The sequence below is a fragment of the Podarcis liolepis genome (genome assembly GCF_965112155.1).
Source record: "Podarcis liolepis genome assembly, chromosome: 6".
NCBI classification, from domain to species: domain Eukaryota; kingdom Metazoa; phylum Chordata; class Lepidosauria; order Squamata; family Lacertidae; genus Podarcis; species Podarcis liolepis.
This window is the reverse complement of record NC_139559.1, coordinates 62,318,355-62,332,357: the sequence shown is the minus strand read 5'-3', so window position 1 is coordinate 62,332,357 and position 14,003 is coordinate 62,318,355. Positions and strand designations below refer to the sequence as shown.

The following is a 14,003-nucleotide window of genomic DNA, read 5'->3' as shown; positions in this document are numbered from 1 at the left end:
ATCCTACAGAATATCATAGGCCAATGACTCCAAACCAGGCATTTGTCCATTGTCCCTCCCTCTGCCATGTGAAGCTGCAACCATCTTCTAAAAGCTGATCTTTTTGTCAAAGTTATCCCTGAGCCGTAAGATTGGACCCCAATCTATGTCCCTGAATCCCCCAAATCTCTGTTTTGCTTGTTTTTTTATAGATGTCTAATATTGTTTCAAATTGCATTTTTGTTTTGTTTTATATGGTACATAGTGCATACCACTTAAAAGAGATTTTTTTTTAAATGTAGGCAGTTTAGAAATGCTTTAAAAATAAATAAGGCAGAGTAATGCAGCTGATTTTGAGTATCAAGAAAGAGCAGTCAGCTGTTATAGTATTTAATTTAATGTTGTATTTTTATTGCCAAGGATTGAAGCAGGGAGAGACTTGTGGAATTTTCTGCCTCAATTGGCAAAATTACTTCACCTGTCTTTGTTACAGTGCACCCTGTGCTTGGTTTATGTGTCATTTTACATAGTTGCTTTGTTAGATTGCCTCTTAAAACATTTTGTTCAGAAATGGATAGCTTCGCCACTTATACTTTTCATATCCCACAGCTCTTTGCTATTTATAGGGACCCTTAGAAACATGGCCATCACGTATAGCTCTTTATCAGTACAGTCTGTCATATTCTTGACAAGTGCTTTGCAAATTGTTATGCAGTTGAGAACGGATGCTGCTGCTTCCAGTTTCTTTTGTAACATGCCATGCATTTTCAGATGTGAGATTTCCATGCTGACGAAACAGCAATAAAGCACATCCATAATGCATTCAGACCAAACTAATCAACTGCCTAACGATTAACTGTATTTCAACTGGAAAGACACCCCCTGCATCAGTACGGGGTCAAATTAAACGCAACAATGATTAAATGCAACAATAGATCGTCTCTTTCAGTTTTAGCAAATAGCCTTCTGAAAAGTTCAGCCTGGATTGGCACCATGGCACTGGGAGACAAATTTATAATCCTTTCCCTTATAGTCACATTCTTTTTTTAAAAAAAAAAATCACTAATCCCAGCTGCTATTTACCATCTTAAGGAAAACTAGAAAGTTCAGATGTTCAGTGGTAAAAGAAGTGCGGAAGAGTTAATTTTTCTATGACTTTTCTATGCAATTATAGTGATTGCTATTTGGCTGGTGATGGTGGTAATGTTTTCTGTTCTTTTTGCGTAAGGGCAGTCATGACCAGTGCCGTAGCGTGGGTTGTCAGCACCCGGGGCAAGGCAAGTAATTTGTGCCCCCTAACCCGTGGATTTGCACCCCCTAACCCGTGGATTTGCGCCCCCTAACCCTAACCCCCAGATGTTGCGCCCGGTGCGGCCGGCCCCCCCTGCACCCCCCACGCTACGCCACTGGTCATGACGGCTGCATCAATAGGATTTAGTAGCGATGGCATTCAAGGACATATTGGTCCTATATTGGACAGGCTTGGGAAGCTAGGAATGCAGGTAGCTTTGGCTGCTAAGCCTGGGTTTTTCTTTCTCTCTACTTTTGCAGCCTTCTTCCCCCAAAATATGTGGGTCATTGAGAATAGCTACTTCTTGCACTGGATAACAAGGCATATTGCTGCTTGGAACTTTAGCAGAATGACTCATATCAAATGGTTTAGAACCTGAAAGATGCTATGGCTCCTTTGTCCCCTGAGTTGATGGGCACGTTGAAGTCCTGAGCCCCTGCTTATGTAACTGGTGATTAATTTGGGAAATAATGACTTGGGTTCAGTCTCAAAAGTGATTGGGAATGACTGAGATACTGAAGCTTTGACTTTGTCTTGAGATCATGGCAAGGATCATGGCAATGGGGAGTATGCCAGGGATGTAGGCAAGATATCCTAAGGCCAAGAAGAGAGCTTCACTTAAATCAAATACTGAAATTGCCAATGCAGTTTCTTAGTGGTGATGGGTGACCAAACAACAATAAGAACTTACATAGGTACAACTACTTTACTGGTGTGATGAAATTCACATTTCCTTCTTTCTTTCAAATCCATCTGACTAGGGATGAGACATTTTCCTCAAATATCATTTGATATCATGTCCTCTTTCATTGTTTATATTGAGTTCTTGTGGGATCTATGTTGGGGTTCTTGCTGTGTTTTGAGTTCTGGTTTGGAGATGGGGGGCGGAAGCCAGGCAAAAGAAGCCCTGTCTCTGGCAGGTGCACAAGTACTGTGACAGGTGGACCAGCTGGTCCCCCTTCCTTGACCAAAAAGCAAGACAGCTTAATCTGGAACAGCTCAGAAGTAAGATGGCCTCTGGGGTCAAATGGCAAGGCAGTCATGGCAAGCCTCACGGACATAGGCAATAAGGGCTCTTCTGGCAATATTTAGTTATTGCAATATTTTAAAATAAGTTTTTTACTGGGTTTCACAAGCTGTAGCTTATTCAACAATGTTGTGGCTTGTTTTAAATCCATTCACTTCACCACCCAACCCATTCCTGTGGGACACTGATTATAGATGCACACATATCAAAGACAAACATGCCATTTCACCATTTCACTTTTTATTTCTTCCAGCATTTTTCTCAGTAGCTGATTTTAGTAGTTTCTTCTTTTTTTAAAAAAAAAGAGAAACATTTTGCTATCTTAAATGATAACCGTTCTTTTCTAATTCCTGTACATTATTATACCAGATCCTTTCCCTCTCCCTTCTCCATATAGTCCTAACAGTTCATTTAATCACTTTTGTTTTAAATCAGCTTGGAAACAAACTTGGAAATGTTGTGATTTTATTTTTGAGACATCTCCTTTGAATACTTAAACTTTAACCTTACAAAGTATATTACCAATTCAGCAGATATAATAAAGGATCTGTTTCCACGCAACTTTTCTCATTACTAAAATGACTACAATACAAAAAAAGAGCATGGTTCTACTGCTCATTAAGGCTGAAGACAATTTATGCGCAGATTTTCCCCCCCAGAGAGGGACCCAAACCTACTACAGGTCAAACCTCAGACAGGAATGTATTTCATGTCTGGAGAAAAGGGACTACTATGTAATCACTTATTAAGACACCAAGAAATGTGTCTTCACCTTCTTGTTCCACTTTTCAATTGACATGAGGGGGAGATAATTTTCTTTTCTGCTGTCATGGGATACATTAACTGTATATGCAGTAATACTATTGATCACCATCTTCCTCCGTGCTTGTGTGTGTTCCACAGTGAACATTTACCGTATTTTTTGCACCATAACACTCACTTTTTTCCTCCTAGAAAGTAAGGGGAAATGTCTGTGCGTGTTATGGAGGGAATGCCTACGGGTGGCATGCCTACGGATTTTCCTCCTCTAAAAGCTACGTGCGTGTTATGGTCGGGTGCGTGTTATAGAGCGAAAAATACGGTAGATAGTAAAGGGCCATGCGAAAACACTGAAAGCAATTGAGTTACCCAACTTTTCCTCAACCTTGTTTCTATGTGCATGCATTTTCAGGGATGGTGGTATAAAAATAGGACGTTGCCTCCTTATTTATAGGGTTTGTTACAAGAAACATAAAAGAGACCTGCTGAATTAGACCAAAAGCCTATCTAATCCCAACTTTCCATTTCCTGAAGTTTCCAACTAGATGCCTACAAGCCCATAGGCAGGGAAGAGCAATAGTCCTCTGCTGCTGTTCTTCTGGTATTCAAAGGCATGTGGCCTCTTATTCTGGTGACAATACATAGCCATCATGACAAAGTCATTGATAGTTTTATTCTTCATGAAATCTTCAAATCCCCTTTAAAGTCCACAGTTTAACTATGCACTGTGTGAAGAAGTATGCCCTGAATCTTCTAGCATTCAGCTTCATTGAACAATTTCTAGTCTAGACAAATACCTCCTCCTGTCAAAGTTCACTTTGCCATGAATAATTCTGTGCACATCTATCATGACCCTGTTACTCACTTTTTCTTAAATGCCCTGCTGCACAGGAAAAGCAGCTGAGTGTCAACTGTACCAGAACCAACTTCAAAGGTAGTCAAAAGCGCAGAGACAGCACAAGAAATGGGGGCCCAAACACAGGGAGTCCAATGACTTGTCAGGGCTGCACACATGTAATTCTCACATTCTGTGATTGAAACCTAAGGCTCTTAAGCCTGAGCCTTCAGAGTCCCACCCAGAGCACAGCTGCAGGACATCGGAGTCACCTGAGGATTTGGTCAGCTCACCAGGACTGCCTTACTCATGAGTATCTCATTTTCTTCTGAGGAGTCCTTGTTCCTTAAGTGGGCACTCCAACATCCAGTGGTTGACTGAGCTTTCACCTTCAGGAACCTGTACTCCCTAGGACTCACATGTCCACTCAGCTTCCACCTCCGATATTGTAATGGGGCTGTACCTTGAGGAGAAGATTCGGCTGCCATGTTCCTTAAGAGCACCAGATCCTGCCAGATCTCTGAAGTCCCTTGATATGGGCAGCTTCTCTATGATGTTTGTCTTTAGGAGCTTCAGGTCACTCTGCAAAGAGGATTCCTCCAGCAGGGGCATGACATCGAACTATAAAGTCCCCAAAGTTGGGATGTTTCCTCATAAGGGAGTTGCTACAGCCCAATGATCACGTTGGCTGTTCTTTTCTGCATCTTCTTGATCTCAACAATATCCTTTTTGAGATAAGAAGGCCAGAATGGTGTGCAATATCCCACGTGCGACTGCACCACAGATAAAGGCATTGACAAGTACAATATTGTGAGTTTTTCCTTTCTGTGCCTTTCTTAATGATTCCCAGCATGGAATTTGAGTTTTTCATAGCTGTTGTATGCTGGGTCAACATTTTCATTGAGTTTTCCACCACCAGCCCAAGATCTCTTTCCAGGAAAGTCACCATCAGTTCAGGTCCCATCAGTGATTTGTAACGTTAGGATTTTTTAATTATTATTTTGCCCCAGTGTGCATTATTTGAAACTTACTTTCATTGTCTTGTGTAGTTTTCGTAACTTGCTTATAAAAGGAAGTCACTTCAGCTATTGCAGCAGAATCAGAGATTTGCTTAACAGCAGTGAAAGATCTGGATAGACTATAAATCCACTCCCATTTGGTGCCATATTTGCCTGTATTTATCACCATGTAATAATTTGCAACACAGGCAAACAAATATGTGAATCCATCTCTCTCCTGTGTTTTCTAACAGTTCTTAGTCTTTCTATGGACGGTATTGTTAATTAAAAAGACAACATGATGCGCTTCAGATGGTGCTAGACTACAACTCCTTTTATCCTTTACCATTGGCTGCAGCTGATACAAGTTGGAGTCCAAAAACAGGCCTGTTGACTACCCCTGGCTCATTATCTGCAAAGGACCAATTTCCAAATCAAAATATCCATTCCAATATGAATCAAGTTAACTGAATTGCTTCTGGAAAATGCTCTATGCCTCTAAAAGTCCATGTCTATACTGCATGAAAAGTGATTTTTTGCTCATTTTCTTACATCAACGTATAGGATCCAAATTGTGAGATATATCTAATTAATTCGGATGTTTGTTATAGCCAGAAAAGTAGCATGGCTTACCTCATGTCAAATTGTCTTGTCTTCAAAGAGACACACAGTCTCCTGAAAACACACACATCTGATGGTATCAAAGAAAAGGGCCTCATTAATTTTGTTTGTGCAAATAAGAAACAATTTCATTTCAAGCTTTAAATGCAAAACAGAAGCTAGAAAGCATTTGGGAGGTCCTTCAACGCAGAACTGAACACCAATTATAGCAAACAATATATGAACTGATCCATAGCAGCCCAACACTGCAGCTTTAGGCTGTACTACAGACATGTACAGGGACACAGTAGTGGTGGAACTTGGAAAAACGAACTGTTCAACAATACCCAGGGCTGTCCCTATCATTAGACAGAGTGAAGCAGCCCTCTCAGGCACTGGCAGAGGAACGGGGGTGCGGAGGGAGCGGACCGCCCCTGGCACCACTATTCTGGTAGGGTGCCATCATGGCGCCCCCCTCCCCCGACAGCCGCCACACACACACCTGGTCACCATGCCCCCACAGTCGGCACACACACACCTAGTCACCATGCCCCCACAGTCGGCACATCACGCCCCCAGAACACGCACCATGCCCCTGCGGGCGGCGTCCTTGTGGGTGGTCTACACGCCCCCCAGGATGTGCTTCACACTCCTGTGGGGGCGCCAGCCACACCCCCACCTGCTCTCCGACCCCGGTAGCGGAGCATGCAGCTTAGCCACTGATCTCAGGTAGCAGATGCAGGGGGCAGAGAGTGGCAGTGACAGATTGGAAGACAGAGCTGTGTATGCCACACAACCTGCCTTTTGACCAATAAACTAGCCTCCTGTCCTCAAGTGTTTTTCATGGCTAGTGTTCAACCCTAGCTTCAACACTGTTCCACTGCAACTGTAGAAGTGAGATTCAGCTACCAGTCTGATCAGCTTATGAACATGGAAATGTGGCTGAAGCACCCGAATGCCTTGGGCTGGCCTTGTACCCCATCTGAACTGATTCCACTTCAGAACTACATTTATAATGCTAAAACATTACAGGATGTATAAATGCTAGGGTACTAATGGCAAAAGCTGGAATGAAAATCAAAGCACACTTTTCAAATATTAGATAGACAACAGTGCTGACAGTCTAACAGCAAAAAAAAGGAAGTGGCAGGGGGGGAAGCAGCAGCCTTATGCAGATGTTCTAAATATGGTGGCAATCAGCCTATGGTGGGATGATATCACTCCCTCCTACACATCATGACTATTGCCAGATTTAGAACAGTTGCATAGGTACTAATAGTTCTTTTCCTAAATATACATAAGATTTCATAACTCAGAGCCTTTTTCGCTCAGATGTTAAGTGAGGGGTAGTACCTCTGGTGGGGGACACACCATGCTCCTTCTGGTGTAGTTTGCCCACCTTCAGTCCCCACCCTGCACTCAGCTCTCACCTGTGGCCCCAAGAAGCTGTCAGCATGTGACAGTGGTCACATTCCGGGAAACGGCTTCAACTGACCAGGTGAGGATAGCGGATAGGTCTCAACCCCTTGGTTTGTTAGGGACTTCCCCCTGCATGTGAAGACAGGCTCTGGTGAAGGGAGGGATGAGACCAATAGTGGGCCCAATGGCCAAAAAGGTGGTTTCTGCAGGTGCTGTAGAGGGAAGTGAGGGGCAGATGGGGCTCATCAACCTAGAAAGATAATCCATCTAGGAGGGAAAAAATTCTGATCCTAAACCTCTGCTGCCTTGCGGGATATCCACAGGAAAAGAAAAGGCTAAGAAGTAAACCCTACACAAATCCAGAGTAGAGTCCCTAAGAGAGTTGGATGGCACCTTGTACGCCTCCTTTCAGCAACTCATGCAACCCAGCTGGTACCAAAGTATTGCTCTGCTTTCCTTTGGACCATATCTGCAAGGCCGAGAGGGAGGTCATCTGGGCAGCCCAGGATCTCCATACACACTTCCCAGGTTTGCACCCTGGGGAGGTAATTTCAGTGATGCTAATGCGGTGGTTTGACCTCACCCCCAGAGACACATTCCATTGTCTCTCGAGACACATGGATGCCAGCAACAACTTTTTCACATGCAGGGAGATGGTGACTTGAGGATGCAATCAATGAGTGCTTCCCACATATGCATTCTGAGGGATAGTTGGGTAGAAGACTGTGTAATAAAAGGAAAAAGGTATACAAAGGACTGAATTAATTCCTAAGTTGAAGCCTTGAGGACACACACATAATACTATGTTCCACTGAGGATTTCTTTCAGGTAAAGACATTTAGAATTAGGTGTTCTGACTGCATTATACACTGCAGCTAATTGCAGCTTCCCATGCAGCCTTTTACCTGAACCCTAAGCATACACATTCATAAACATTACATTAACTGGGCTGTAATTGACAGGTAAGTAAAAGTGGGTTGTAATCTTAGGCTGGAATTTAAAAGGGCATAAATGCACCCTGTTTCATTTCAGTGCCATGTTTGCCTCCATTTGCCTGCAAAAATTTGTACCCCTGGCATCAGAAAACAGCTTGATTTTCAGTCGCAAGTTTCTAAGGAGTTTCTAAGGAGAAATCAGGAGGAAAACAGAATTAATTTTTCCCCTTTGTAAAAAAAACCCACCAAAACCTCATATGAGTTTGCTTCAAAGCCTTAGTAATAAAAGTAAAGGGCTTTTTAGATTACAGTATAGTAAATAATCCTTAAGAACAAAATATACAATAACAAAATGTACTAATCAATATACCCTGAGAATTCAGATCATCTTCAAGTGAAAATGACTTTTCCACAATATTTTCATCCAGTTAACCAATTCTTGCAGCAGTGTGCCACACTGCTACCATTTTTAGGCACAAGTTTTATTTTACCGAACATATTCTTGAACAGGACAACCTACAGCCATCATAGCTTTTTTTCCTCACTGAGGACTAATATATATCACTCATCATCACTCAGTGTGTGTTTGGTGAATATGTGAATGGTCTCATTGAAAGAGTACTGTATTGTGTTTGAGGTAACATCAGCAAATATGAAACTTCAATCCATGGTCTTTGACCTGAAATGGCTGTTTAACATTATACAAATAATCAAGGGATGAAAAACATGTACCTGAGCTCACCCTGAGATTATCTGGCTAAAATTTTAAGAAAATATGCATTTGTGTACTTTATTAGCTGTGTAGATTATCATAAAAACAACTATGCTGAATAGCTTCCAAGCAGAGTGAAGCTAACAATAAAATCTTTATAAAGTGGTTGATGAAATGGAGATGAATTAAAATCATTTAAGATTTTCTAAACAGAAGACCTTCCAATTAACCTCCTAAAGGGTGCACCACTTTAGCAACAACTTCACTTTCAATGATAAACAGCACTTAGACATACAAGGTCCACCTATGCTACCCACTTGGCTCCTTTTTAACGCCATATTATCCATGGGCAAACTGGAACAAGCCATCTTTAAGGAACTTGCCAACGAAGATGATACACTAAGTATATATTTGCAGTACGGACCAGTGGCATGGAAAGTGTGTGACAATTCAGGAACTGTATCAGTTCTGCTTATCCAGGAATCAATTTTTTATGCAATAGCACTACAGCGGCACCATGGTTTGCAACCGCTTTGGATTACAACTGTTTTGGATTACAACCACGTCAAACCCGGAAGTGTTCCTTTTTTTTTGGATTACAACCAATTTTGGTTTTGCCCCATTGGCAAAAGCGAGCCTTGGGTTACAACCTGTTTTGGTTTACAACCGGACCTCCGGAACGGATTATGGTTGTAAACCAAGGTACCACTGTACTGAAAAATGCACACATGTCTTTCATCAGGGTTCTCCACACCAAACAAAACAAGATAGCTGTACATTGATATTCATATCTGCTGAAACTGGAATTCCTGCCATCTGAAAACAAATCAAATGCTCACAAATATTAAAAAGAAGGTATTCAGAATATGCCATTATCCATAAAAGCCACAAAGCATCTGTCTATCCAAACAATCCATCTACCGTTAAGATGAAGAAGATACTAAGAAGGGCACCCTAAGACTTGGGTGGCATACTTTTAATCTACTATCTCCTAAGTAAACCCTTTGCCAGCCACTTCACAATACCTTGAAAAAGCTAACAGAAAGCCTTCTTTCATTACACAAGTCTACAAATGTCTGCCATCAACCCAGGGTCATATCACTGTGAATCCAGTCATTGAAATACCTGTGCTCATCTTGAAGAAATTGTTGCTTTCAAAAGCAGAATGACTGGCAAGAAATTCAGGAGAATGTTGTATGTTATAGAAGGCAGATGTCAATGCCACATGCAATGTGTTGGAAAGACTACATAATTTTGCACCCATTTCAGAAATGGCAGGTCACCCATCACAACAAAAGAACTTGAATAACTGATAGAAAAGCATTTTAAACGTAGATACTACCTTTCAGACTTAGAAATATTTCCAATTGAGAGATCATCCAGTCACAACACCCCACTGGTCACACTAGAAGCAAGACATAACTCCTTAAGTCAGAGCATCCTAACATTCTATAGCCTTAATTTAAGGAACAACATTGGCAAGTGTATATGGTGTTGTTTTGTTTTGTTTCTAAAACATGATCTCCCTAAGAACTCTTTCTCTCCTTTGCATTCTTCGAATTATTACCTTGGTCCCCAGTATCTGGTCTGTAATGCAGATATATTATGCACAAAGTTGATCAAGTAAATATTAGTATATAGCTTCAGATAAAAACATTTTGGCTTGCAATGAGTTTTAATTTGTAATATTTGTAACTTTATCTGATGGTTGTGTTTATCTTTCCTTTGTTGGACGCAACTCTTGAGTGTGTTTGCAGGAGTTAGATGTAAATAGCAAAGTATTGTTTTTAATGTTCTTGTAATAACAAATACATTTGGCCTTAAGATGTAATGGGTAATTTTCTGCTTCTACATACTTAACTACCCTTTCAAACTAAATATACATAACACAAATCTTGCAGGTAACAAAATGAAAGAGGAAGGGAGAAAAGTTTTGTTTTTTGTTTTCAGTTGCATGTATAACCAAAACTAACATCATTATTTAAATATGAAGTACAGTATTGATTTCTTTAGATATGTGACCCCATTAAAGATTGCAAAAATGTAAAAAACATTCCTCTAAAATATGCTGGAAATGTAGAGATAATGAAGGTATGTTTTTGCATATGTGGTGGACCTGTAAAAAGGCAAAAGACTTCTGGGAAATGATATATAATGAATTAAAAAATATGTTTAAGAAAACTTTTCATAAAAAACCAGAAGCCTTTTTTGCTTGGAATAACGGGGGAAGAAATACCAAAGAATGTAAAGAGACTATTTATGTATGCTACAATGGCTGCTAGAATGCTATTTGCTTAAAAGTGGGAAGAGGAGGGTGTACCAGCGAAGAAAGAATCGATAATTAAGATGATGGACTATGCCGAAATGAAAAACTTACTGTGAAAATCAGACACCAAGACAAGAAAAAAATCGAGAGAGATTGGAAAAAAATTATAGACTATGTTAAAGACCACTGTAAATATGTCAAAATATTAGCAGGATTGGTGTAGCATTTATGAACTAATTTGATATTTTAGTTAAATATGAAGAAGCGAAAATTAATTGGAAAAGTAATTATATGCAAGGGGAAGAAATGAAAAAAAATGGAAACCGAGGGGTGGCGGTCAAACAAGATGAATTTGGTATTAAGATGAATGGGGAAATGTTGTTATTTTTCTAAAAAATCTTGGAATTTTTTTTAAAAAAATAAAAAATATTTATTAATGCTGTATATGTTTTAAAAACCCACTGTTACCCAACCAACATATTAGGTATATTGGCTCCTAAATAGTATAGTTCCAATAAAAGGATTTTCTTCTTCCATGTAGATAATGACACCTTGAAATATATACAGCTGCTGACAATGAACGTAAAATAATACAACCTTCTAATTCAGCATTCTCTAGCTTTTTCTGTAAATCTTATGGTTAATCTTCAAGACAGTTACTTTATGGGACTCTCCATGAGTGTCCCTGCACAGCAACTGAACTGATTGCTCTCTTTTTCTTGTTCAGGAAATACATACAATGCTCCATCAATTTCATGTCACCTGTTACCCTCACTGTGAACCAACCACCTGAAAACACAAATATGTCCTCCAAACAATATGTAAATCAAAAATGGAGGGACAGTTCTCTAGGTCTTCCTATACCCACAAGTCCCTCCACATCACACTACATAAAAGAAAAACATTAACTTATATAAAAAGATGTAAAATAAAATAAGAAAATGGACCACACACTTATTGTTATTACAAGAAAAAACATTGAACAGAGATAAACTTAGACTGATTCATTTTGTTTTTCTAAACATAATATATGATAGAAGGCAAAAATACCAAAATGTGTGGGCCAGTGTCCTGCCATTCCATTACAAATCTTATGAATGTGATAGCAACAGGTTAGAAAGAGCTGAGAACTTAAGGATTAATAACTGAAATTACTTTTCAAAAGGGGAAAAAAATGGATGAAGTGTGCGCACACACACTTTGCTTATTAGTGAGGATACCCATTTTTTCACATGTCTCAATATTATATAAATGCAGCAGTAAAATTCAGAAATGATGCAGTCCTAATTAGAGCTACTGTATAATGTGTAAACATTATGGCCAAAGAGATGAGAGTGTAACCTGAACACATCCACCATGTATGTGTATCACTGGTGAACGAGTATGCTAAGGTAAAACCAATATTCCTTGATGCATCATATTAAATATCAAAAGCAGACTAAGGGATACAATAGTAAGTAGAAGGCATGAACTAGTGTTGTCACGACCGTTCAAATATCTCCCACAGTTCTGCAACCCATTTATCCATCCCCCCACCCAGCCACCCCCCAGAAAGTAGGTCAAAAAGAAAAGCAAGGAAATAATCACAGCGCAGCTATAAGCAAAACAGTGCAAATTGCCCTGCTTTCCACTGAACAGTTAACCCTCCGTTATGATACCACACACTCACTTCACGGTTTGGGCAGAGTTTTTGTTCCAGAGATTGTTTGGTGCAAGTTCAGAGGATCACCCGCCCGCCCCCCAACCTCCAACCGCCAGGTGCTTCGCCTCCGCTGTTGGCGCAGGGAACAGGCAGGCTAGTCTCGCCCCCGAGAAGTCTCCTCGACAGGCACCTTGGCACCCCTAAGTTCACCGGCGCTGTTCTTCCTGTGGGTGCTCTGGCGGCGAAAAGGCGCCAGGAGTTTGTCCTCGCCAGCGCGAGCCAGAGAGCCTTGCATATGTGCAGCACGTTCCAGAAGCCAGAACACCGTCGGTAGGCAGGCGGGGAGGCATTTTGGTGTCCCTTTTGGGTGGTTTAAACTAATTTTAATAATATTTTTATATTAAAAAAACCCTAAATGCCTCCTCCGCCCGTCTCCCCACCGCCACCCAGGTCATCTTTTGGTACCCCTCTGACGGGAAAGCGAGTGTGCTGCCCACCTCCCCGCACCGCCTAGGTAAACAACCCACGCCAGTTCCCGCGGGGTTTTTTGGTAAGGGCTGAGGGGCCGAAAACGTTGCTGCACCACCTCGGCGTCCCCTGGCTACTCGCCTCCCCCCCCCTCCCCGCCCGGGAGTATCTTACCTTTGCCGCTATCCTTCCTAGCGGAGGCGGCGGCGGCGCGCGCTCCCTCTCCGCCTGCCCGCCCCGCGCGCCCTGAAACGAGGCTCCTTCGCTGCTTCCGCCGGAGAGGCGAAAAGGCGCTTTCTTTTCTGCGCCTCCCGACTAGCGCCCGTTGTTGCTCCTCCACCTGATGCTCCCCCAGCAGCGCCCAGCAGCAGCAGCAGCAGCAGCAGCCTCGGTCTCTCCTCGGCGGCGGCTCTTCGTGAGCAGCAGCGGCAACAGCGGCACCTAAGGCTGCCTTAGAGCTCTGCCAGGCTGCCCAAAGCAGCGCGCTGAACGGCAACGTAACACAGTTGGTGTGTGAAGGAGGGGAGAGGGCGGGACACCGCTTGTCGAGGCTGCTCTGCTCAGCCAGGCAGCTCCAGGCGCTGACAGACCCTCTCCAAGCACGCAAACACCAGTTGCGCCCTGGTCAGTGGGGACGGCAGAGAGCTCGCGTTGCTTTGGGAGGAAGGGGTGGGGGAAAGAAATATTAAATCTCGGGCAGGAGGCTGAAAGATTAGCTTCAGAGATCCGTGGGGGCACAAATGATCCTCCACCCCTTCTTTAATGAGCAAGGGGCATACTAGCCATCAGGCAAGGGAAGTCATAAAATGGGGCCTACACAGGATGTTATATATCGCAATGTAGTCTGCGCCGCTTTGTCAGACTTCAATACTTCAGTCCTTACAAGCTGTTTAGAAGTTTCTCAGATAAGAAGTGCTTCTCTGTGGCCATATTTGCCCAAACTGATACTTCACGGCACATGACACTCCTGTGTTTTTCTCATAAAATTTGCACCCCGTCATTATTTGAACATTACCCATTTCCACCTGCAGTTTCCTACAAGGAGGTGGTCTTGTGAAAGAGAGGAGGTTTC

The 14,003-nt window shown here is 42.0% G+C and overlaps 1 protein-coding gene across 1 annotated transcript in view; it reads right to left on the bottom strand.

Annotated features, from left to right (window-relative positions):
* The window catches only part of PDE4B (phosphodiesterase 4B), a 266,609-nt gene extending 253,216 nt beyond the window's left edge, over positions 1 to 13,393 (bottom strand). Inside the window, exon 1 of the mRNA XM_083510505.1 lies at positions 13,106 to 13,393. The gene's annotated coding sequence lies outside the window, so the exon portion shown is untranslated. The remainder of the gene's footprint in view (positions 1 to 13,105) is intronic.
* Positions 13,394 to 14,003: the final 610 nt, after the last annotated feature.